The sequence below is a fragment of the Phyllostomus discolor genome, chromosome 1, assembly GCF_004126475.2.
Source record: "Phyllostomus discolor isolate MPI-MPIP mPhyDis1 chromosome 1, mPhyDis1.pri.v3, whole genome shotgun sequence".
Lineage (NCBI taxonomy): Eukaryota > Metazoa > Chordata > Mammalia > Chiroptera > Phyllostomidae > Phyllostomus > Phyllostomus discolor.
In genome coordinates, this window is record NC_040903.2 from 54100173 (window position 1) to 54127018 (window position 26846).

At 33.4% G+C, this 26846-nt stretch overlaps 1 protein-coding gene and 1 long non-coding RNA gene across 4 annotated transcripts in view; both read right to left on the reverse strand.

Annotated features, from left to right (window-relative positions):
* The window catches only part of ZEB1 (zinc finger E-box binding homeobox 1), a 188479-nt gene that overhangs the window by 100228 nt on the left and 61405 nt on the right, over nucleotides 1–26846 (reverse strand). For 2 of the 3 annotated variants that reach the window (XM_036022628.1, XM_036022625.1), the window contains one exon: nucleotides 23046–23188. The exons of the other annotated variant lie outside the window; for it this stretch is intronic. The gene's annotated coding sequence lies outside the window, so the exon portion shown is untranslated. The remainder of the gene's footprint in view (nucleotides 1–23045; nucleotides 23189–26846) is intronic. 3 annotated transcript variants of the gene reach the window in all.
* LOC118499960 lies at nucleotides 1929–5192 on the reverse strand. Its single transcript, XR_004902478.1, has 2 exons — nucleotides 3702–5192; nucleotides 1929–3543 (listed from the first exon to the last, which is right to left on the reverse strand). It is a non-coding gene; the product is annotated as an uncharacterized LOC118499960 (long non-coding RNA).

Below are 26846 nucleotides of genomic sequence, written 5' to 3' on the forward strand. Positions count from 1 at the left end.
GGATGCCAAATTGGAGGCATATGTCAACTCCAAGTAGGGGGAAACTTGGTGGCCCAGCAACTAGGATCTGTAACATCAACAACTGCATCATCTTGGGTAGTGATAGCTGATAGGATCAGGAGTGACTCTGAAAGCTGGTGGAATCCTCAGCAGTGCCTACTGGCCCAGTAATGAGTATGCTTGGATAAATAGCAGGCATCAAGGTCAGCTGTGTGGTTGTTTTGTTGCAGGGTCATCCTTTAGGCACACACTCGGTAGTAAGAGCCAGGGAATTGCAGGGTCCAGATATGGCATGGAAGTGTGTAGTCATGGTGGCCAGCTGAAAGTGGTGGTAGAATCAAAAGTGGGGCACAGCTGTTGGGGCTGACCACTAGTATATGTATGGCAGTGAGAACTGAGACTAGCAGTGGGAGCTAAGATGACCACACTTGATGCCTAGCTTGCAGGTAGTAGTGAAGGCTATTTTATTTTGTTTTATAGTAGTCAAATATAAAAATCAGAATGTTTAACATATTTAATTATATCAAATTTGGCTCAGAAGTCTATATCACAAAAAGATAAAAAGATTAAGAGCCCACTTATAAATATACTTAAAACTAAATTTCTGCAATATATAAAATACTAAATTGTAACCAATCAAGAACAAAAATATTTAGTCAAGATAGTCTTTGTTAATATAAATAGTGTACCATATTTAACACCTGGGAAAAAATATCACTCCTCATATAATCACACTTCTACATAGGACACAAACTAATTACATAGAGGAAACAATTTCAAACACATTTTTCATATCAGCAATAAGGTAGAGCAAAAAGCCAACAAGACATTAATTAGCATTTACATTTAAGACTTTACAAATAATTCCAGCCTTAATTAGCAATTAGATACCTCACATTCTGAAGCCCTTTTAACTTTCTGAGTATCAACTTGGGTAGCTCTGAAAACACTGGGTAATTCTGAATAAGTTTTTGTTATTGTTCACAATGTAAGAGAAATTAACACTATTGCTAATAATCATTTATAAAGGGTCAGGAAACAAACAAAATAACCAACCAATATTAGTGTTTATAGATTATCCTTGAGAAAGCAAAAAAGGCAACAAATATTCCAAATACAGGTTTATATTCAAATGAATTTTTTACTTTTTATATTCAAAGTCCCTTAAATTTGCCAATGTATGTCAAAGTACTGGGTAAACAAGGTTCTATTAAGGTCAGAAATGAATTACATAAATGTTAAATGATTTAAACAAATTTGGTAAGTTGGGATGTGTTTTTTAATTTTTAAATTAAAATAGTTAAGTATATAAGAACCTAATTTTCATTTGAGAAAAATTAAAGGTAAGCAAAAAGACTTTAAAAAAGATGTGATCCCACCACCCTTAATACACTTACTGCCCCACCCTCATAACCAGAGAGACTTTTTTCTATTCTAGTAGTAGTAGTCATACTAGTACTAGTATTAGTAGCTTCAGCAAGGATTATTAAGGCATCCTTGATTAATTTAATGTATATAGTCTAAAAATTCCTAGCACTCCTGCTCAAAAATGTACTTTTTATATACATGTATCACACCAGCAGTTCTCTAAGAATTTTTTGACATTTAAGTTTCCAGAATTAAATGAGCAAGGTGAATCTAGTTTTATAGAACTATACTGTCGTTTTCATAAAAATCACATTCTCCTTCTTGAATGACTAATTATATTGGAAACAGGCTCTGTATCCCAAGAGGCAACTTTAGCGCAACTCATTTCACCATCAACAACACCAACCAGGTCAAAGTTCTTTGCAAAGTGGATGATGAAGGTAGGCAAAGAAGTAGGTAAAATGATTGTGAATGAGGAACAATATAGAACTGATAAAACTGGATTGAATAAAATCTCTGATTCCTGTTTCTCAATAACCTTGTATGAATGAAGTTATTCCACTCATGTTAAGTTTTGGTTCCAATCTCTCCATCAATGGTTTAGCTTTATCAAGTATGAAGAATGCTTTTTATCATTCTTTGAGACATGTGCTTCTTATTTAATATATTAAAAAGTCTAATTGACAATGCTGCTACTTATAACCAAGTGAGGACTGATTTTTACTTTGTTGAGAGATCTTGAAAGACAGAAGAGAGATCATTATATCAGATAAATGCTTGGCATAAATATTATGAAGTGTCCAATACAAGGTCACACATGACAGGGATACTGTGATGGGACAATCTATGAGTTATTACAGGTAGGGATATGAAAATGCTAATTTGCAACCTCTAAGATCATTGAGTCATTGGTTAGATATGGAATTAGAGACTTGTCTTATTTTGAGAGCAAATAATTTTATAACTAAATTTAGGATTATGTATAACCTGTCTCATGTAACAATCCCTCTCACTAAATTTCAAACTTACTTTAAGGTAATTATAATTTATAATCTGATAGGGTCCTTTGTTAGACAGTGACGCTTTTTTTGTTATGTCTCAATCATCCTTTAAAAAAAAAGAAAACAAGGTAAAGAGAAAACAGATGATAACCTCTCCAATGAGAACAAATTTATAACTAATCCAATAGATCCAAACCAAAAACTTGGCATACACCATATTTCATGTAAGTTTTTTCTCTAAATTATTACCTTTTCAGTAAAATTATTACCACTTGAGAAAAAGGAAATACAAATAACATCTGCTGAACTAAAATTCAACTATTATACACCGTGCACTTTGCTGGGTGCTTTCACACATTGCTCGTTTAATTAGAGTAGCAATAAGGCTTTATTATTTCCATATGAAATAACAACAAACTAAGGCAGAGATTAGGCAATATGCAAAAATCATATGTAGTCTTAAAAACTGTAAAAGGGAAGGAGACAATAAAATATGACTCACCATATTTGCTAGTCCAGCAATTTTCAAGTGATGTGCCATAGCACACTGGTGAATTTTTAAAACATGCAATACATAACTAGTCAGGAGCACTGACCTCTTTTCCCTTAGATTGTCAAATTAAAAAATAACAGCAGACAATACAACAATAGCTCTCCAGTGTGAATGAATCAAAAATCATGCTTTTTTTGTCAGATATGCAAAAAATAATATTTTTGGTGTGTTACAAATTTTTAGTAATTTGTGTGTACCATGAGATAAAAAGGTTGAATGTCACAGTGCTAGTCCATGGATATGCCGCTAAGAGAAAAGAGAAGTTTGAAAAGGGGTAGTGCTTTGCCATTTGCCAGGTTATGGCAGGGGAAAGCTCGTGTCAGTGGACATGCTTTGATGCAATAGCAGCAACCAAGGGAACTGTTTTAGGGGCAGATAAAAATACTGACTGGTACAGAGACCACAATGTTTTACCTTCTTATATTTATGCATATCAAGTTAAACTGCTATAAACTTATAAAAATGTTAAATCTACTATAAAATTATAAAAAGTTAAGTTTATAAGCCAAATATTGTTTTGAACAAATCTCTGTTTTAAAGACAGAAACCATCTTGGGTGTGCAGGGAGGTTGTCTCATTCGGCCAGACTCCCAAAAGCTACTACAACCCAGGGTCCAGGTTCTTATCCTACAAAGATTAGATTGCAATTAAAATAACTCAGACACCATTGGGAGATATTGTATTAAACACCGGATCTTGCCTTTCATTGTGTTCAGGCTGCATCTTTTTTTTTTTTTTTTATTTCATTCTGAAGATAGTAGCAGTATCAGAGAATGAACATGCCCTTTCCTAAAAACTGGTACCCTTCCTGCCCTCATGGGCTCTTCTTTCTGGGTAAACTGCAGGACTCTGCAGGCCCAGGGCACTGTACATACCCATTCTCCACTGCCAACCCACAGGACCCACATTGCAGACCTCCCACCCTAGTCCACATGAGATAGAGAATTATTCACAGAATTTAAATTAAAAAGAGAAAATAAAATTTGGAATAAAAAAGATACAAACCATCTCTGTATTCTTAATAATGATAAAAATTTAATAGACTATAAATTAAAATCTAATTAGAAACTATATTTTATCTCTTTCAAACTTTTTGCCTTGAAGGAAAAACCCACTAACATTTGTATCAGTGAATAATAGTATCACTGAGCTCACCAGCCTGACTCTATCAACTTTCTCCTCAACTTTTATACTTTTTGTTCCTTTCCTTTCTTTTGAAAAATATATTTAGTCCTTTTGCTCAATAGGTTTTGCTTTCTATTTCTACACCAAACAACTCTATGCCCTCTATTCCTAAAGCCAGTGCTTCACTACCTCTCTATCTGTAATTACACATTCCCTTCCTTTTTCACTGTGGTTTGTCAAAAGCAATTTCTCCCATCATCTATACAACATCTAAAATTCCACCTCCCGTATAAAGTTTTTCTAGGCTAAAGCAAAAGATGCCTTTTTTTTTTGCTAGATCAATTCCACAAAAACAAGAATTTATTATCTGTGAAGCCCAAAATTCACTTACCACTTTACCAATATTTACTTTTTTATTTATGCCACTTGTTCAGTTGCTTGCATATTTTATATATATGTACATTGATATTGTATGTTTTAAGTTTCTGATGAGCTGACATATTTTTGCAGTTACTACCTTATACAATATAATGCCAAATGGATGCAGAACTAATGCTTCTAATGTAGTCTATATTCTAAATAATTTTGTAATTCTGGCTAAATGAAATAATTCTTATCTATAATTTAGACTCTGATCTTTAAAAATTATTAACTACATTGCTCTTTTAAAATGTCCCCTTGCAATGGGAGAAACTGTAGGGTAAGTCAGTTAGCTCTAAGTTAAGGTTCTCTCTCTCTCAGTTATACTTCCAGGATATAGAAGAGTTTCAGCACCTTCACTAGGATGATAGCAGTACTCCCTGCTGATCCCTTCAGCCTGATGCTTCCTGGAAGCTATTCTGGAATACTTAAAACCCAGGAGACACCTTCCTAGGGACTAATACATTTTAGACTGAAGCCAAGAAGATCTAAAATTAAGCCAGTGAGTTCTTAAAAGTTACATAAGAAATAGTCTTAAAAGAAACATTTATCAGCCCTGGCCAGCCCTAGCTCAGTCAATTAGAATGTAGTCTTTATATGCCAAGGTTTCGGGTTCGATCCCCTATCAGGGTACATATAAGAATCAACCAATGAATGCATAAATAAGTGCAATAACAAAGCAATGTTTCTGTCTCTCTCCCCTACTTCCAATCAATCAATAAAAAATTTTTAAATTGAAATCCCATAAAGAGAGTCATCTTATAAGGAAAATATTGTTCATATTACTTTGTCAGATCTAGCAGATTATTATTCTGAAGATTCTTTTAAAAATGATTTTCATATTGGTCTCAGAAAAAAATGCTATTTTTAACTGTAAGAAATAAAAGGGAAAATCACCCTAATTTTTACACAAATAATTCCTCTCTAAACAAAGGAGTGATTTTGGTGCTTAAATAAAAGAAAGTACTTCCAACTACCTGGAACAAGGTCATTATTTGTCTTTATGGTATAGCTCAGTAAAAAGTATTACAAAATTACCCTTAATACATGCAATTCAAATATTACTTAATTTTAATTGTTTGGAGGAGGTGAAGGTAAGCTACTCTGTTATTAGTTAAGTGTAGTGGTTCTCAAAGTATGGTTCACAGAACAACCACTTCAGCACCACATGGGAACTTGTTATAAATTTGCTGAAAATTCTGAGATTCCCGCTATGCCAGACCAACAAAATAAAAAACAATGAGGGAAGGGTCCATTAATCTTTGTTTAAACAAGCCCTCCAGGTGATTCTGATACAGTAAAGTTTAAGAACCAGCAGCTTAATGTCTTCAAAATGTATCATAAGGTATTTAAAACAAACCTGTTCAAATTTTTTTAATTGAAAAAGTGTCCCTAGACCAAATGAATAGTTTAAGTGCAGTTTAGAAAAAAATCAAGAAATCAATTTTACAAATATACAAATCACATAAGAACAATTATGATTGAAGGTTACAACAGGTTACGGGATTTAAAAAAAAAAGAACCACCAAAATTGTTGTAACAATAATCTAATATAGCATATGAATTAAGAAATCATAATTGTACAACCCTACTGAGTCCATACAAGGTACAAAATGAAACAAATAGAATGCAGTATAGAAGAGAGAAAGCAATAAGGACACTGAAATGAAAGAGATTCATCTGAAAACATAGCTATCTTACTAGAGTTTGAATCAATTCCAACATAAAATAGGTCTTCTGATAGCACACCCATACCATTTGTCATTAATTTGCATCTTTATGTTTTTTTATTATTCAACATGTCTTTTCTTTCTCTTGAACATAAACAAATCTTTCTGCTCTGTCATAAAATATAAAAGTATCAGGATCTTTTTTATTTCCTTCAGACTTTTCATCTTCTCCTATTTTGCCTTCCTGATTATCACCTTCTTGATAAACCATAAAGGCATATTCATCTATATTTTCTTCTCAGTTTTGCAGCTCATTATGTATGCCTCCATGAGCACTGTTCTTTTCTTACTACTCTTCCTTCCTTCACAGGTATGTGAACAAAGAACTTTCTAGGCCTCCCTTAAAAAGTATAAATCAAGTCCACAAAGCACATTTACTTTCTTTGGAACACTGAACAAATAAGTATTTCCAAATGAGGCCACTGTGAGCCACAGGAACCTTCCTTCACTTAAGTACCGAGGGCAGTTCTTCTCACTCTGGCAAAATAATAAATTTGTATATAGTGTGACAATACACTGTTATAACATTATAAAACATAACTGGCCCTGGCTGGCGTAGCTCAGTGGATTGAGTGCGGGCTGGGAACCAAAGTGTCCCAGGTTCGATTCCCAGCCAGGGTACATTCCTGGGTTGCAGGCCATAACCCCCAGCAACCACACATTGATGTTTCTCTCTCTCTCTCTCTCTCTCTCTATCTCCCTCCCTTCCCTCCTAAAAATAAATAAATAAAATCTTAAAAAAAAAAAAACCTCTCAATAGGTGTATTGCATCAAATGGAGATGTATTGCATCAAATGGAGAGTACTTTGTAATTTTTTTTAAAGATTTTATTTATTTATTTTTAGAGAGGGAAGGGAGGGAGGGAGGGAGAGAGAGAGAGAGAGAGAGAGAGAGGGAGGGAGAGAGAGAGAGAGAAACATCAATGTGCGGTTGCTGGGGGTTATGGCCTGCAACCCAGGAATGTACCCTGGCTGGGAATCGAACCTGGGACACTTTGGTTCCCAGCCCGCGCTCAATCCACTGAGCTACGCCAGCCAGGGCGAGAGTTGTTTTTTTTTTTAAAAAAAAAAACATAACCAATATGCTTTAAGGAGAATAAAATTAGTTCTCCTGATTCTTATCACAAAACATTTTTACATTATATTACCTAAACTCCCTAAAAAGTATACTTCTAGTGATTTTAACGGACTATGATCTGAATCTAGCAAGTGTCTTTACAAGAGGAGCACATGACAGTCATTTATATAAATAAAACACTTCTTTAATAATAAACATTACTCCAGGGGAAGGCCCACCAAGGAACATGTATAAAGGACACATGGGCAAAGCCAAAGAGGGTAGGTTTGACATGGGAGGCAGAGGTAGGTGGGATGGGGGGGAGGGGGCTGGAAGTGGGGTAAAAATGGAGACAACCGTACTTGAACAACAATAAAAGTAATTAAAATAATAATAAACATTATTCCATCTGAGACTTGAATATCCTGAAACTCTAGAATAAGAATTTTAAGTGAGTCTTTAGTTTTTCCAAATCCTAAACTGCCAAAAAGTTGAATATTAGAAATCCCACAGTCAGTCACACTTACTCTCTCTCACCCACATACATGATACTAGTTATAGGACAGGAATTAGAACAAGTATTTAATACAGAAACAATTTTGAAAAAGTATTAACTAAGCACATACTATAATGATAAGTGTTATTGATAACTGATACAGGTTATGGTTTACTGAATATCAGGCTCCGCACTTAGTATTTTACAAACTTTCTCTTTAATTCTGACAACTCTGCAAATTCAAAATTAATGTTCCACTTTTACATAGAAAGAAATTAAATCATCCTCTAAAATCAAGCTTTTCATTTCAATCTACCTAAGATTACACAGGTAGTAGAGTAGTAAATATGATATTTGAACCCAGGCTGACTAATTATAAAGCCTGCTCTTTTCTTCTATATGATATTATCTCCCCTAGATTATATTTATTACATTTATCATATATACATACTTATATGACATTATATTGCTTCTTTCTTTTTTTAAGATTTTGTTTATTTGTTTTTAGTGACAGGGAAGGGAGGGAGAAAGACAAGGAGAAACATCAATGTCAAAGAGAAACATCATCAATTGACTGCCTTAAGTATGTGCCTCTGCAGGAGACCAAACCTACAACTCAGGCATGTGCCCTGACCTGGAATTGAACTGACGACTTTTCATTTTGTAGAATGACACCCAACCAAGCCACACCAGTCAGGTCTTGCATTACCTTTTTCTGAATAATTTTCTTGGGATTTCTGGTAGTTAATAAAAATAAGAACCCCCCAAGTACGTATAAATAAAATTCCAGAATGCTTTTTCCAAATTTGGGTTTAAATCCAATCTTCCTTGCTTTAATTTTGAGCTACAAAGAGCTCCTTCTGACAGGTAAAGATAAAATGAAACAGAAGTTCTGCAACTCCTGTGTCAAGTCAATTGTTCCAGTATTAAGGAAGGTTTAATTTCCAACAGATTCAGGATTGAGCACTGTACCTTCTTTTCATTTTTTTATAAGTAAGTTTACTGGAAAAGGTCACTAGAAAACAATCAGAAAAATAGTAATGATGTTCAAATAAAACAAAAGATACAGCATTGTTCCAAAGTTAGAAGAGACTTTGGCAATCATCTAGTAGTCTTACACTTAATTTGCAGACGAGAAGACTGACATCAGAGAGATAAATGGCTGTCCAGGGTCCCCACATGATTAATCAAATTCTCCCGATAGTCCATTTCTTTATAATAAACTCATCATTTCAAGAATACCCTCTCCTTCCACTCACACAGTTCTTCTGCTTCTTCTGCCTCTCTAGTCTTTTCCTTGGATCATTATTCTTTAGCCACTTCAGGATGATAGTCTGATGCAATCTTGGAAAAATATTTATTTAAATCTTTATACTACATTTAATTAAAAGACATATCCAACAGCTCACATTTATACATTCTTTTCCATTCTTATTTCTACCACACTGGCAACCTCAAACAGGAGGAGCACAGTTTATTAATAATGAACATCAGGCCCTGGCTGGTGTGGCTAAGTGGACTGAGTGCCAACCTGCAAACCAAAGGGTTGCCAGTCCCATTCCCAGTCAGGGCATGTGACTGGGCTGTGGGCCAGGTCCCCAGTTGGGGGCATGCGAGAAGCAACCACACATTGATGTTTCTCTCTCTCTCTCCCTCGCTTCCCCTCTCTCTAAAAATAATGAATATCAGCAATATGGTCTATTATTATACCAATTAAAAAGAAAATAATAAAATATGAAAAAGTGGGTGCCATAATTAGAAAACAAAATAAAATGCATATTGTGACTACAATTATTTAGAATAATTACAATATAGTCAAAGACAAAAAATATAGAAATCTGAAAATACTAGTTATGTGATGATTAAAAAATTATTTTAAAAAGCAATAACCTAACAAAAGCTCTATTGGTGGAGTGTATTTGTGTTTGTTATGCTATTTGTGTTTGAAGCCTGTAAGCTTATAAAACAAGGATCCTGAATGGTATAGTGTTTGTATTAGCTTTGAAACTCTCCTGTAACCTGTTTTTTCAAAATAAAAAGTTTTAAGAACTAAAAAAAGAAAATTCTTACTACTGCACTAATGACCAACACTTTTAATGACAAAAGTATTATCTTAAAAAATCTACATTCTAGTATATTCAATAATCATTTTAATTTCAAATAATATTTATTTTTCAGTACTACACATATATAAAATTAAATAAGTAAATGATCAAAATCAAGGATTTACTCAAAGAAGCAAGTTTTACATGTTATATCAGTATGTGGTACTCACAGTTACTTAGGGCATATGTTTGAAAATCCTCACATCTCAGCTCTGTATAGAGGAGGCATGCTATGCCCACGTTAGGGACACACACTGTAACTATACTAAGAAAGAAGGGGGTAAGTGAAAGAGAAGTCTATCAGATAGTTCTCTATGCTGAATAGAAGCTGTGCTCTGGTTGGCATGTTTGCTGTGAAGAGGCTGCCTAAGATGTTAGTCCTGGCTCAGAACTCGATCTCCTGGGTAGATCCCACACTTCTCTTTCTCTGCAATCTGATTCTACAATGACTATCAGTGGGGGACCCTGGTTTTATGTTCACTTTGCAAAAACAAGTTTAAATATTTTGTGGTGGTTGACAAAATTTTGTCCTAAAATAAAGGCTTCAGATTCTTTAAAACTTCTTTAACATTTATACCAAAGGTCATGCTCTATAGGTGTATGTGTGGTGGGTGCACAGAGGTCTGCACAGCCTGGCATGGTGTATGCCTTTAAGAGAACACAGTGAGGCAGCACAAGACTTAACTGAAAACACATCAGTCATGGATCACACTGCCAGTGTTGTCAGGTGTTTATTCTTAATATTGCAATATATTTCCAGGTATTTTGTTTTCTACTTTAATTCTCTCACCCTGTTGTCTGACTGTGAACTGCTAACAGTGTATACTTGATGTAAATAAATGAAGTCCTTGAAAGGAGAATGCTGTCTGCCTTTGTTTCACAAGGCTTGCCAACTTGTGTTTGATTTTAAATAAAGAGGGCAATATCTTATTGGCAAAAAAAGTATTTCTAATACCTTTAGTTCCATGCATGATGTTTACTGAAATATCTGAGTATTTATTCAATAATGCAGGGATCCTCCAAATCCTCGAACAATTTAAAAAAATGTGTTAACTATTTTTTAAAAAACTGCATTCATGCATTCAGCAAATATTAACTGATTGTATAACAAGAGCCAGGCATTGTGCTTCTTTCTATGTGCAGAGGATACAGCAGTGAACAAAACAACATTTTTTTGCCTCTACATTCCAGAAAATAAACAGAAAAAGCATATAAAATAAATGGGATGGTAGACAGTAATAAGGCTTACAAGAATAGAAACATAAAGAAGAAAAGAGAATTGGGCTAGTGTGGGGGAAATTTTTAACTTTAGACTGAATGGCTAAAGAAAGCCCAAGTTGACATTTAAGTAAAAATCCCAAACAGATGAGAGAATGAGCTATGCAGATAATAGGGAATATTGAAGGCAGAAAAAGAGTCAGTGGAAAACCTTTTAAGTAAGAACTTGCCTGACATGTTCACAGAACAGCAACGAAGCCAGTATGAATTGAGCAGAATGAATGAGGGGAGAAAAGTAGTCACGGTCTGGGAATAACAGGCTCAGAGGATAGAGCCATTTCTAGGACTTTGGCTTTTAATCTGATGGAGATGATAAGTCAATGGGGATTTTCATCCAAGAAGTGATATAATATGACTTATTTTTAATATAACCACTCTACCTGATGTGTTAAGAATGGACTGAAGTAAATCAAGGGCAGAAACAGAAAGACGAATTTTTGGAGGCTTTTGCAATAAAACAAGCAAGAAAAGAAGGTGACTTGCTCATAGATGTAGCAGTGGATATGGTGACTGGTGACTGAATTCTGGATATATTTTAACTGTATAGCTAACAGAACATGATGACAGAGATGCTGGAGTGTGGATCACATGTGGAGTGAAGGAACTCCAGATATCATGGGTGACACCAAGGCTGATCAAAAGAATACAACTGCTATTTATTGGGATGGGGAAAGCTGAAAAAGAAGTTGTGGTGGGGGGAAGATAACGAGTTTAGTTACTCTATTATATTCTGAGAACATGAAATGACTTCTGTTCATCAGCAAATGGCTGGTCATCTAAAGCTATTGCACTGGATGAAGTGATCAAAGGGGTAAATGTGAACCCACAGAGGTCCAAATTCCAAATGCTGGAGCATTTCCAATTTGTCGGAGAAGTGAGAAGGAATCAACAAAGGAGGCTGAAAGTAGCAGCCAGAGAGGTAGGAGGAAAAACTAGGAGAGTGTAGTATCTGACAGCCAAATAAAGAAAGTATTCAATGCTGCTGCCAGGTCAAGTAAGACGAGGACTGGGAAATGACTAGTCGGAGGGTCAGTAACGAGGGCAATTTTGATGCAGTGGCAGAGCTTACAGAAACTGAATTCAGAAAGTACAGACAACTCTTTCAGAGAGATTAGTTGTAAATGGAAAGCTGTAGGGAAGTAACTGAAGGGAGAATTGGGAACAAGAATATTTTTTTAAGATGGGAGAAAAAAACAGTACTATTTGTATGTTGATGGAAACAATTTAGTAGTGAAGGAAAAATTAAAGATGCAGGAGAAGGAACCCATAATTGCCCAAATTTTTTGAGACTCACTATGACAATTCTCCACTAATAAATGCATTTCAATATTTACCTGAAAGTTAGAATCACAGTATCATAAGCTTTAATAATATAAAAAGTATAAAATGTATTTAACAGCTCTGACAGTAAGTATAAATGTTGAACCAATAAATAAGATACTTTTTAGCGTCTACCTTGTCCAGCACTTTATTAGTTAAATATATATTTTCTTTTGCCTTTGTATAATATACTTGCTTTAGGTAAGTGGTACTTTAAAAGTAATGATTGTATTTTTATATTAAATATAAAGATCATGTTTTAATAGTTATCAATCGTTATCAATATATCAATGTGATTGATACATTATTCATTCATGAAGAACAAAATTTACCTTTGTATTCACACAGTCACTTAAAATCACTAAGTTCACATTTTGTTTATACACTTCCAACTCCAGAATCTAAACTATTAGCTGAATACTCATGGAAAACAGACTACTTTACCTAATCAACTTTGCTAGAATTATACAAATATATGCCCAAACTTAAAAACATAGATCCACAAGCAGTATATCATCCTATGTATTTGGGACAGTTTAAAAATTGAACTATCTTAAATTAAGGGTTGGCCCAGAGAGTAAATATTTTAGGCTTTGAGGGTGACACAAGGGTCTCTGTCTGTTGCATCTTCTTCTTTATAATTTCCAGTTGTAAATGTAAAAGCAGTAAAAACAGACCTAGAACTAGATTTACTCCACGGGCTATAATTTGTCAACTAATGCTTTAAACAATTGTATAAAAAATTAAACATGATTTACGTGAGTCACATTTTAGGAGTCAAGTTGGATATTTATTTAAAATGTTTTATGTTCTGTGGTAAGGAGGTATATAATACGTTTGTCCAAAAATAAGAAGAAATTTCTACTTGAAGTAGCATACCCAGCAATATGCCTAAATCTAAAAAAGCAATTTAGTGTTTTTACTGAAAGCCCTGGAATTCATAAAAAAAGCCACTGTCTCTGGTTACATAATAAGTTCAATTTATACACTATTCAGAATTATTTTTTAAATATTGTACCAGTGACAAAAAGGAAAGTATTATAATATTTAATATGTTTTTATTTACTTATTTTTATCCCCTATATTAAGAACATACACAAAGGAGTGATAAAAAATATTTCGAGTCAAGAGGGCACAAGCTGTTTTATTAAGTTCTTTTGGATTGTCAGATCCATTAAGGCTCTGATAAAGGCAATGTACTCTTCCTCCAGAAAAAATACAGATCCAAAGTTTAGCCTTAATTTCAGGGAGACTCAGGCTCCCTGAAGCTAATCCACAGATCCTATGTGAAGTTTCTCTGAACTTAAAAAAGCACAGTCATTTCTCTCCTTTAGGTAATTTCACATAGGGTTTCTATAAAGATAAAAATCTAAATAATCACATTATGACAAGTAAAGTAAAACTATACTTATAATCTAAAAATCAAGATAATAATCCATGTTCTTATCTCTGATGAATTTTGAGTATTCAAAGCTTAAACATGCTCAAACTTTAATGAAACTTTTCTCCACACATCAGTTTGTACTTTCCACTGCAGTCTGGCCCATTTCCCACTGTGGCCTTTTTTATTTTTTTACACTTGTTCTCATGATGTTATCCTTGCCTCCAGTGCTCTTGTCATACCTTTTCAACTCTTTACTATCCATCAAGACCCAAATTAAATTTCACCATCTCCATCATTTCTGCTCTGATGTCATAGTCCATAATTTCTCTTCCCTGGATTCCTTGCTTTTTCAACACTATTCAATCAGTTACTCCTATAATAATTTGTATTATCACAATGTTTTTGTGTATTCCAAGACTCCCAACATAGTATGAGTAACAAAAGGCAGAACTACTTCTTTGTATCCTCACCTTAGGCTATAGCACTATTATGAAATATATCTCAAAAGTATATGTTAAATAAATGAATTAAATGGCTTCTGAAAATACTGGTCTGATTTCATTATGTCAATGTCCAGTATAGGCAAAAAATTGGGGAAAAATTTCATGAAATAAAATGAAACATTTAATTTAAAAACTCCTGTCAGTTAGGTGACAGCCAAAGGTGGGTAAAACTCTATTAACTAAAAATCACGATGATAATGGCTCAGTTCTTTTTTTTATGGACATGATAAACTGTCTTGCCTTTAGTTCAAATTTGTGGTCTAAACATAGTGCTGAATCATAACTGATTGGTGTAAACTGCTGAGTCTATTCAGTATTCCACTATGTCCTAGGTATTGGTTTTATTCAATGCTATTCCTATTACTTCTCTTCCCATAATATTTCCCAAGGGCATCATACATCCCAGGCAGCAATGTAAGGTAGGCCAAGTTCCTTGTTCACAGTTCCAATCCCATCATTTTGGCACCTTTAAAAGGAGATGCTTTCACCCTGCTCTCTGACACACAGGGTATCCCTGGGGCACCCTTCCTGGGCTTGTGCTCAGGATGCAGATTTTAACTTATTTTTCTTTCCTCTTCTCTCCCAAAATGTAATAAACATTTATTTCAGTCACTTTAGGTCTTCCCATGTAACTAGGTTAATTGTTTCAAATAAATTTAATGTGTGGTTACTGTACTAATTAAAGGAAAGTCTATAATGATAGAAGCAAATTTTTAAAAAGTATGAAGGCATATCATGTACATAGGAAGGCAACTCTGTTTGCATGTGAAATTAGCATTACTTCAGGGGACATACACTATACAGGGTGGGCAAAAGTAGGTTTACAGTTGTGAGTACATGAAACATACTTTATTTCTTGTATTATTCTATTAATTACTGTATTATTTTCCACACGAGCTGTAAACCTCTTTTTCCCCACAATGCAAATACATATGTATATACATATATACATATATACAGTGAGAGAGAGAAGGAGAGAGGAAAGAAAGACAGAGACAGAGACAGAGACAGGGGGAAAGAGAGAGGGAGAGAAACATAAAATGTGACCAAACCACTCCTCCAAATATTTAGAAAAAAAGTACCTGGTGAGATTTAAAGGTGAAGAATAGATAGTGAGAAGACAAGATTTCCAACTTTCCATATGTAGAAGAGCTCTGTTAGCACACTGTTATTAATGAATGTAAAGTCATGTATTCATTCAATTAATAAATAGCTATTTAGTTATAAAACAGGTCTGTGCAAGGTTTCACAGGTATTCAAATACTGATATATCAAATACTGAATTAATTATCTCTCTCCATCACTAAAACCCAAACCATAAGCCATTCCTTTCTAGTGTTTGGACTTAAAAGAGCACCCTGTCCACTTCTTCCCAGTTAAAAATCTGTGAGTTATTCTTGCTATTTCTGTATTCCTTATCCCCTCAGCTAATTAATCCTATGTCCTATAAATTCTAACTCGTAAACAGCTTTCTAATATGCCAACTTCTCTTCATCCTCATTGTCACCACATTCACTCAAACCCTGTTATCTCTCTCCCAGACTTGTTTGAGGCCTGACTTTATATCCAATGTGGCAAACTCAGAAAAACGCAGATCTTGTGGTACATTCGTCATATGATGGAACATTACATAGCCATGAGAATGATCATCACCTGCACTCAACAGTATGGATGAATCTTGTAATCATGTTGTGTCTGTCTTCTTTTACTCAAATGAGCATTACTGGATGCTCCCATTTACATAAAGTACAACACAGACAATACCATCTATGCAGTAAGAAGTCAGGCAGGGGGAGTCCTTAGTGGGCAGGAGGCAAGACTGATTAGAAGGAAAGATGAGAGGGAACTTTTGAAAAGCTGATAATGTTATGCTTCTTCATCTGGGTGATGATGATCACATGGGTGTATTCAGTTTGTTCCTTTTTTTGATGTACATATATTAGGCTTTAATCAAAAGTTTTAGAAAAAAATACAAATATGATGTACATACACTGTCTTACACTGCTCTTAAGCTAAAGGCCAAAGGCCAAATATCTAATAATGACTTAAAAGATATTTTACCATACAATCTCATATTTCCCTCTTTCCATAAGTCTTGTCTTGAATATGTCTTTCAGAGCTTTTATGTATGCTTATCCTGCCTTCCCATTTTGTTTGACTAACTCCTGATAATGCCTCGGGTTCAGTTAAAATGTCCATTTTGCAAGGAAGTCATTACTGACCCCCAGATTAAGTTAGCAATGCCCTCTATCTTCCCTTTGTACTGCTCCGTCACACATCTTTAGTATACTGTAAATTTCAGGAGGACATAGAATGCATTTATTTACTGATCTATTTGCATATTTCTCTATATATTTGTTGGCTGGTTGAATAAATTTATTTATTTCCCATACTACATGGCAGGCAGTTGTGACAAAGTTTCAAAGTCTATGTGCTACAGTATAAGCAATGAAATTGCTGAAAAAAATTACATAAATGAAATAAAGAGTTAAATGCTAAATTATTTATACACAGAAAGATAGAAGTCATCCATGAATGTAGGCACACAGAAAAAAGTCACTTTTAATAGTTCATATTTGAAACTTTATTTGAAAGCTTCTAAACAATTCTGAAATAAAATTAATCATAAATAAATTTCTTTGTCTCTACATTCTGATGTTTATTTTAATCTGCCATGAAAACTAAGGCTCTACCACTGATTTTGTCAATTTACCGAGTAGGTCAATTATTATAGTTTGCATAGAGAACATTTAACATCTAACTAAAAAAAATCTATTTACAAATATTTGCAAATGTTCCTAGAGAAGAATTTAAACTTTTCTATTTCAAGAATGAAATAAACTGATGAATTAATAGTAAAATTATAAGTTTTTGTTAAAATTATCCATGGAGAGTAACACAGGGGCTACTGAGTGGTCACCACAAGCTGTTCTTTGTATAGAAAACAAAATCTGCTTACTTAAAAGGCAGAAGAGCATGAGTGATAGTCACCTTGAGCGATAATGCCAAAAGAAGAGAAACAAAAAACAAAACCATAGTCTCTTTGAAAAATCCATGCTATTTTCTATAATGAACTATACATTTTAGAATCTTTAACAATAATTAAATTTAAATAAAAAATACAGGTAATGTCCTAAGTTGTCTTACTTTTTCTATTCCTTTTTGGAAATAATTGCTTTTTGTGTATCATTCCTCAAATTTATTTTTATTTGAACATTCATGATATAAATTCATTAAATATTGCATTAGGAAGATTTACTGGCTACTATCAGGAAAAGAAAAGGGAAAAATATTTCCTTTATTTGGAGAATTAATTTATTAGTTTCCTTAATTAATAAAGAATTTGCTTACTAATCATTTCCAAATGATATGTAATATAATAAGAATCTGTAATATTAAAAGAATCTTATAATAAAAAAGAATGATCTTAAATTACTTTTCAACTTGAAGCACATACAATCTACTACAGAATTTCTTTAACCAGGACTCAGAACCAGAAAGCATCCCAACAATGATCAGTGTAATGTTTAACACTAGGCAATTAAGTGATTTCTAATACCCTGAAAATAACAAAAATAACATTATTCACCTATTTTGGAGGGTTTTAGTTACTCTTTATGACAGCAGAATTTAAAAAGAGAAAAAATATAATAATTATAATAGGTAATTTTTAAATCCATCTTCAAGAACTTATCACAGTTTCCATACTTTATGGAGGGGTCATTATTTTATGTAACATCTGGCAAAGGGTAGAACAGAAGAAATTATTAGCAAATTAAATGCTCCCATTTAGGCTATATTCTCAAGTTTAATTGATTCAAGTTAAAACTTTTTCCTCCTAAAAGTAAGTACAATGCTTTTTAGAAATAAATTTTAGCCCTGGCTGGTGTGGCTCAATGGAATGAACTGAAAGGTTGCTGGTTCGATTCCCAGTCAGGGCACATGCCTGGGTTGTAGGCCAGGTCCCCAGCTGGGTACCTGTGAGAGGCAACCAATGGATGTATCTCTCGAACATCGATATTTCTGTACCTCTCCTTTCTCCCTCCCCACCCCTTTCTCTAAAAATAAATAAATAAAATCTTTTTAAAAAAGAAATAAATTTTAGTTTTTACAAGTTTTAAATTTCAAATGAATGAAAGCAAGTAACTTCTATTCTTTGAAACTCAGTTTCTTTGTCAGTAAATAATGACATTAGACTAAGTCAGTGGTGGTTTACCAACTCTTCTGTTACAAAACCCTTCATGAAGATGATGAAAATTATGGACACTTTTTGCAGCAAAAAACATATACATACAATATTTGATTATAATTGCAGGAGATTCACATCCCCTGAAGCACATCTAAATATCACTGGGGGAAAAAAGATTTCAGAAATAAGTTTAAATAAAGCCTTTAATCAAGAGGAAGTCAGTCTTGAGAATAAAAGTGAAAACTTAAATAATCCATTAATTTACTCATTGTGGCTAAAGATATTAGTTTGGGAAATCTGAACACCTTATCTATATATAGATATAGGTGTTAATTTGACAAAATAAGTCATACCTTAGGCATTAGAAGTTAAGCAAGATTCTTACATAAACCTAGGATATTTATAGGCATGAAATATATTATATTCCTGCAGCTCACAAGTGACAGTAAGTTATCTCTTCCCAACCTCTCCACCACCAGCAGGTTCAATTCCTTCTTAGAGTGAGGAAGAAAAATATTCAATATAGGCTATATTTGAGAACTTTTAGGTGACTGGTTTGGGGAAAGGGAAATACTTCCAGATCCTTAAATTTCTTATTTAAAACTAATTTTTGGACCACTGCTAAAAAAATGAAAACTTACCTGTAATTCTTGTTCTCTGAAGGAAATGCAGTAATTATAAACATATCCACACTCTTGGGTACATTCTCCTAAGCATGAATGGATTTGGAATGCGCCATGGTTTAAACTGAACTGCTAAACTGCCAAACCACGCTGGCAGCTGGATCTACCTACCTATATGGTAATGAAGCAGAGCTGTCACCTACAGTCATTCACCTGGTGAAGGCAAGTGTTTTCCCTGAGAGGGAGTGTGGAGCTGGTGTAATTACTGTCCTTAGAGAACATGAATTATAAATGGCCTCTCCTCTAGAGCTTAAGGGGGATAGAACAACTACTAAAGGAGTTATTACATGATTCAAAAATGTTACTAATATTTGAACATTAAAAATGTTTAAACATAAGAATGGAAAGCTGTTTCTCTGTGAAAGAGCCCTTAGCAGGAACTGAAGACACTGGTATAAGAACTGACTGCTTGCCGACTAGGGTGAGATCCCACGGTCAACACCAGAGCAGAGAATTACAAGTACTTAAATACTTGTGAAGTATGCAGTATCCTGGCATTCAGCAATGTGATATTTTGTGTAAATGCTTGCCAACTTGAAAGTTATGTGACAGTGGCAGTGGTAACCCATGGTAGGAAAATAACTTCAAACAGCTAGGACCCTGAAAACTGCTTAGATTATCACCAAGGAATAACTGTTTTTCATAAAATATGATACAAGTAATGTGCTATTTGACAATTTATATTTTATAAACTTAAGTATCTAATCATTCAATTTATAAAATTTCATAAGCCTTACAGCTTAATGTAATAATTTAGATTTAAAATGTTGAAATATGTAAGAACTGAATCTCTGTTATATAAACCCCTCTTCTGTCTTAAACATCTTAGAGATTTAGGAAGAAATGAGCCACAGACAGTTTCTGGTTTGCATACTGATTTTCAGAGGGTTATCAAAATCCTCCTTAAGGAAGAGATTCATCTTCTAGTTATACAAGTTTCTAGGCAGATAATGATGTGTTCCACTTAGTTAAACCAGGGTAGGAATGCCAGACAAAACCGAAGACATTCAGTTAAATTTGCATTTCAGATAAATAATTTTTTATTTCCCAAATATAGTATGGGATATAATTATATTAAATTATACTAAATTAATTATGTCTCAAATACAGCATGAGGCATAATTATTCTAAATGATCATTTGTTATTTAACTGAAATTCAAATTAAAGTAGGCATCCTGTTTTTTTCTGTTGCTGTTTTTTGTCTTCTACTAAACCTGGACACATTCAAACAGGGGAGTTCATAGGGTTGGTTACCCAACGGATTTCAACATGGATGATGCTAAAATGGGAGCTCCACTCTTGGTCTAGATCTGCATGTCTAACATGGTAGCTACTAGCCATATATGGCTAGCCACTTAAATACAGCCACTTAAATGTGGCTAGTTAGTATAATACAAAATGCTAAGTGCATAGTATACACCAGATTTTGAATGCTTAGTATGAAAAGAAGTATTTCATAAATTTTTATACTGACTATATGCTGAAATAATATTTTAGATGTATTAGGTTAAATAAAATGTAATTAAAATTATTTTTGCCTATCTCTTTTTGCCTTTTAATATGGTTACAAAAGAACCTCACAATGACATTATGTAGCTTCCGTGGTTTGCATTATATTTTTACTGGATAATGCTAGTCTACCTGGCTTCAAGGAAAGTGTTGGGCTAGAATTTCTTTGTTGTTCCTTCCCTAAAATAATCAATATTGATAAACATAGGGCTGCCTCTCTCACCTCCCTTTAACTATCAGAGTAGGAAGGAAACATGAATGCACCAACGAAACTGAATTTCTAAATAGTAACTGTTTCCATGGATTGGTTATAATTCTTTAAAAACACCTAAGTGCTGGTATGTACATGTATGTATGATGAAGTATGTCTAGGTATATGTAAAAATAAAATCCCCCAGATACTAGCTAACAGAAGAATCCTTCAGCACCATTATGTTGGGTTTTTACTTCTATATATTTTTAAAATCATACTTTATTTTCTTGCCTTCTATGAATTGAGGTGATATAAGTTATAGATAAGAATTGTTGGGAAAAGATACTCTTTTGATACTCTAGATCTAGTGGTCCCCATTTTATATATTCATGTTACATAACAGATGTGAAATCACAACACTACTTATAGAATGTTGAAATAAAATTGTCTTTTTATAAAATATGTTGCCAATACTATCCTAAGACAAATATCATTTTTAAAAAGGGCAGGGCTTTCAGAATAAAAATTTAATTTTTAATCAAGTTTTAGGTAAGAAATAATAATCTGTTTAGTTAGTCCTATGTTTCCCTTTACATTTTCAGTATGTTTAGCTTTTGATTCAAATTTTTTTCTCAGATGGCCCAAAGAGTGAAGGCATTCATCTATTGTTTCATGCTATTATAAAGGTTAAAAATATTAAAAACGCTCTCACAAATAAAATGCAAAAACACAGAGAAATTTTTTTCAATATCCAATGACCCTTATTTCTTCTATAACTTACATCATCTCTACTTTGAAGATTTAAATCTTTTAAAGTTGCCTGCAGTTACAATAAGCAAGACTAGTTCTAACACCTTATTAACATACAAAAAATTGGTTCTCAAGGTTTTTTCAAAAAGTTGTAGTTTTTCTCATTCTAACAGCAAAACAAAGGGTTTTTCCCTCAATATCTTTTATTATACAAATATTAGAAGAACAATTGTTTCCAAAAGAAAATAAAATTTATTATTAACAAAGATAGGACTGCCAGACACAAATCAGCAGATTTCTCCAATTTTTAATTGTTCATAAGAATTTCACATCCTGTAGAGCTAAAGTTTCAAAGAATACTTGGACAGATTTACGTGATTTCTTCATCAGCTCTTTAAGTTCTCATTGTCAACACCATAGTATCTTTGTGATTATAATCTGAAATGTTCTGTTAGATATTTAGTCTCCTGGTGACAGCCAAAGTTATTCTTATCTAATACTAACCTACTTTTAATATTGATGACATTTTCAAAACCAACACGCTCCTGTTCTTCATAGTCAATAGATTACCAAATGATAAGTTAGGATTGGTCATTTTGGGAGGTGCCTCTAAATTGTACAAAAGAACAGTAAGGTTTTGTAGTGTTAGAGTTTAAAAGGCTGAACCATGAATTTATTCTTCATTAGGTTTCTCTGCTGGAATCAATTATATATAATCTTCATTTCCTGAAGACAGGAAAAAGTTGTAAGATAGGGGGAAAATGTAGCTGATTTTAAGTGGTATTTTTTTCTATTAGGATCTGACATAAGAAATTTTATAATCATATACCTAATAAAGATTAAGAAGGCCTTTGCTTCTATACTTTCTGAAGCTTAATACAAATTAATAATCATTTGAGGGACTTAACTCTGAAGTAAAGGTAAGAGACAGCATCAAAAGATCATGAAGAGCAATTCTTCAAAGCTAGCTATATTGATTTAAGCTATTAAGACATCAGATTGCTTAAATGCTGTCACTCTTTCAAAGTTCTTGAATGCAAATTTCAAGATATCCAAGAGAATTCTTGAAAAGGGACCAACCACAGCAGTTACTAAATTTATTTAAGATGCACAATGAACTGGAAGATAAGTTTTATTCACACTATGCTGGATTTTTAAAAAACAAAACAAAAAACATCCATACATCTCTAGGACATGCTTTACTTCTAAACAATGAAAACCATCTTTTGATAGATATATGTGATGTCCTGCCCACAAGTGGCTGCCTAGGCCCCCTTCTGTGAGAAAGTCTGGGGTCTCAAACCCTCCATGGAGCATTCCAAAACCAGTCCTGCATTAGAAGCTTGGGCCCATGAGTGTGCACTCACTACACAGTGCTTACCTTTAGAGAACAAGGTGGGTGACACAAACTGATCAAGTTCTCACACCCCACACCTCCAAGAACACTGAAAAAGATCTGCAGATCTTTCTTGGTGCAGGAGGAACCTCTTTTTAATCTTCTTGTGGTGGAAGTTTAAGATTTTCCTGAAGGAGGAGAGAAGAGTAAAAGATTATACTGAGATAATACCATTTGATTCAAGTTTATCTATCCATATTATAAAAAGTAGGTTCTGAAGAAAATTAGATAAAACAATGAGTGTTCCAAAAATCACATTCTTCTCTAAAAAAATATCTTCCTTAAATAATACTGTATGCTTCAAATATGACTACCTAAACTAAAAAATCTAATGTGACTAATTAGATTAGTTCAACTTCTAACCCAGCACTGAACTATCAGTTGGCAAGTTGAGAGAAATATGGAAAAATGTGGGGTTGTCAAATTATCACAGTTGTAAATTCCATTTAAAAAATTAGTAAAGCTAATCTCATTAAAAAGCAGTGAGTTAAACAGAGCTAGAAGAAATTTTGTTCCATCTCTGTATCTCTATATTTCTGAACAACAACATATGCATTTCTTGACAACAGAAAAGTAACCCTTTGAGTTGTGTTAAATGTCACAGAGTCATATATGAAGTAACCCATTGGAATATAAGCGCCCAGAGAAAATGTATTTTTTAAAAAAATCATCATCTATAGAGCCTCAAATAATTCCTGACACATAACAAACACTAAAAAAAAGTGATAGAGAGAATATTAACTGATTAGTCAATATTCTCAAGGTTGAAACTTGCATAAAATGATTAAAAGCCTATAAATGTTATGAGGAGTCTGAACATGTTATATGTTATATAATGTTAAATGTTTATAAAAATATTATCAACATTTAATCAAATATTAAATAACTTAATTTTTATAATTAAGTTATTTTTAGTAACTTAATTTTTAAAAAATATATCACAAAATATTTATGAGAAAAATGCTATAACTATATTACAACCCAAACTTCAGAAAGGAAAAGAACATATCCAGATTAGGAAATCACATATTGCACCTTAAAAATGCATTGCCAAATATCAAATATAAAAATAAGAATATTAAGATAAATAATATGTAACATGCCTTCTTAATATTTTAGTATTAATTTTTTCATCTTTTGAAAAATCATCCTACATAAACTAAGTGATAATATGGTTATTTATAATTATAATTCTGCCTAAATGAAGTAAATCATTACCATACTATTAAACTGAAATAAAAAGAATGAAATCAGAAGGTAACATGTTATCAGTATGATTTTCATATTTAAGTAAACATATGCAATTTTTAATCTTAAAAAAACAAAATTTAACAAGAAATGCTAAATGTTATTCATTTGCTTTTCTGTAACATAGATTATTACTAAAAACAGAGATTGATTTCCTTCAATTGTTCTCTCAACTCTTTCCAAATTTGATAAATAAGGGAGAAAAAAGAAGAAACACTGAAATCAATAACAGGTAAATTGATAATACTAATAAAAGACTGAGTATGTATGTATATATGTATACCTATACATATACACACATGTACATATACATACACACATATATGCACACACACATACATACAGAGAGAGAGAGAGAGAGAGTGTTCATCCAAAATGTAAGGCCACTGGAACCAGAACTGTTACAAAGCACTTGATTCCATTTGACCTCAAATTCCACAAAGCAGGATCAATCTTCATAAAAAGAAACAACCAAACCTGGACACTGTGCATATGGAGCATTTCATTTCAAAGTATAGACAAACATGTAATAAAAAGGTAAAACCACAATAAGAAAAAAGTAAGTTTAGAATTTTGGTTTAGCCCATATTATTAAAATAATGTTTTAGCTGATACATTATACCTTGATTATAAGAGTAAAGAACTTTCCACATTTCACAAATAATTCAGTTTAATATCTTATATCAGGGAATCAGACTTCAAATGTGAAAAAACAAAGAGATTTTGAAACAAAACTTTAGAACTTGCTTAATTTAAAACAATTTTCTTATTTGGGATATCTTGCATGCCTCTGAAACTAACTTTGGGGATACGGGATAAAAAAAGAACTAAGCCAAATAAGCCAAAAGGAAATTACAAAGGGTAAAGAAAAACACAAAATCAGAAATTTTGCTGAAAGTAATCAATTCCACTAGCTGGTTGAATTTCCCAGGCCTGGAGGATGAAAAGCAAAAACAAATTCCCCAGACAGAGGCACTGACTAGGAACTCTTTTAACACCTTATTCACACTGGTGGATAATGGGTCTTTTGCCTCATTACCACTAGCAAGAGGGATGAAGTCTAAGTTTACCACATTCAGGGATTTAGTGTTCAATTTTTAATTTTACTTACTAGTACAGATTATAAGCTATACTAACAACTAATTTAAGTTCCTTACAAAGCTGCCCTAAGCTACCCATCTTCTCTCTTTCATTTTGACAAATGTTTCTCATACTGCCTGTAGTGAAGGACTGTTTTTATGTCCACTGTGGGCCCACTGCTCATCCTACATAGAACTCTCTTGGCAGTTTTATGATGCCCAGACAAGTCTATCCCTCAGTGAGATAAAACAGGTGATGTGCTTAGATGACAGAGAATTATCACCTTGCTATAACAATATAAAAGTTTGTAAACAAGTATGTGCTGAAATTGACTAAGTTAGGGACTGACATAACCAGCACTAGTCTGCAGCCCATACTCTATGAACTGCTGATCTAGGTTACAAGCGTAGGGTCTTACAATACTGTTCTGTACACTTTTTTGCTGAATCGAATTTCCAGTTTTAATTCGTTTGTGCCTTTAGAAATTATTGACTAATAAATTATCAGTGACTTGTTCTAATATATTCCTTTCATCAGTTCTTTCTGCAACACTGTATAATAGAACTTTTTGCAATGGTAGAAATGTTCAGAGCAGACTGTCTAAACAGTGAATATTGGCCATGTATGGCTTTTTCAGCACTTGAAATGTGGCTAGTGTGACTGGACAAAAACTTTTTTAACAGGGAAAAAAATACAATTTCATAAGTGTGTAGGGGGAATCATAACATGATGCTCAGATCATAAAATAAGGTTCAAGGAGATGACTGAAGCAGGCAGCTTTCTATACTTTTGAGTCAAAAAACAATAAATTTGTAAGAAATTTACAGGACAAATATAGTTACTGCTCACTAGAAAGGAATCTTAGCAAGGTTTGGGTATTTGTTAGTGAGGAATCTGAAGAGTTTGGACTTGGCATTAATAAGGCTTATTTACACAAACTTTACACTCAGGATTTTAACTTTTGTGATACGGCTGTCTCCCAGCTCTCTGAGGAACTAAATTTTAAATCTTACTTAATTTAAATTTAAATTGCCACATCCAGCTAGTGCCACCATATTGATCAGTATAGTGCGGGAGTACTATATTATTTTCATTTGATCTCTTTTTTAAAGCTCTTTTTTAAAAAGATTTTATTTATTTATTTTTAGACAGACAGGAAGCGGGGGAGAAAAACAGGCAGAGAAACATCCATGTGTGGTTGCCTCTTGCACACCTCCAAATGGGAGACCTGGCCTGCAACCCAGGCGTGTGCCCTGACTGGGAATTGAACAGGTGACCCTTGGATTCTCAGGACAGTACTCAATCCACTGAGCCACACCAGCAGGGATACTAGATCTTTTAAGTACATTTTTAAAAAATCACCCATTTCCTTTAACATTAACACAAGTATTTTAATTATGAGTGTCATTTTCCATATGTATATATAGGTATTTACATACTTGTAGTCACAGCATATAA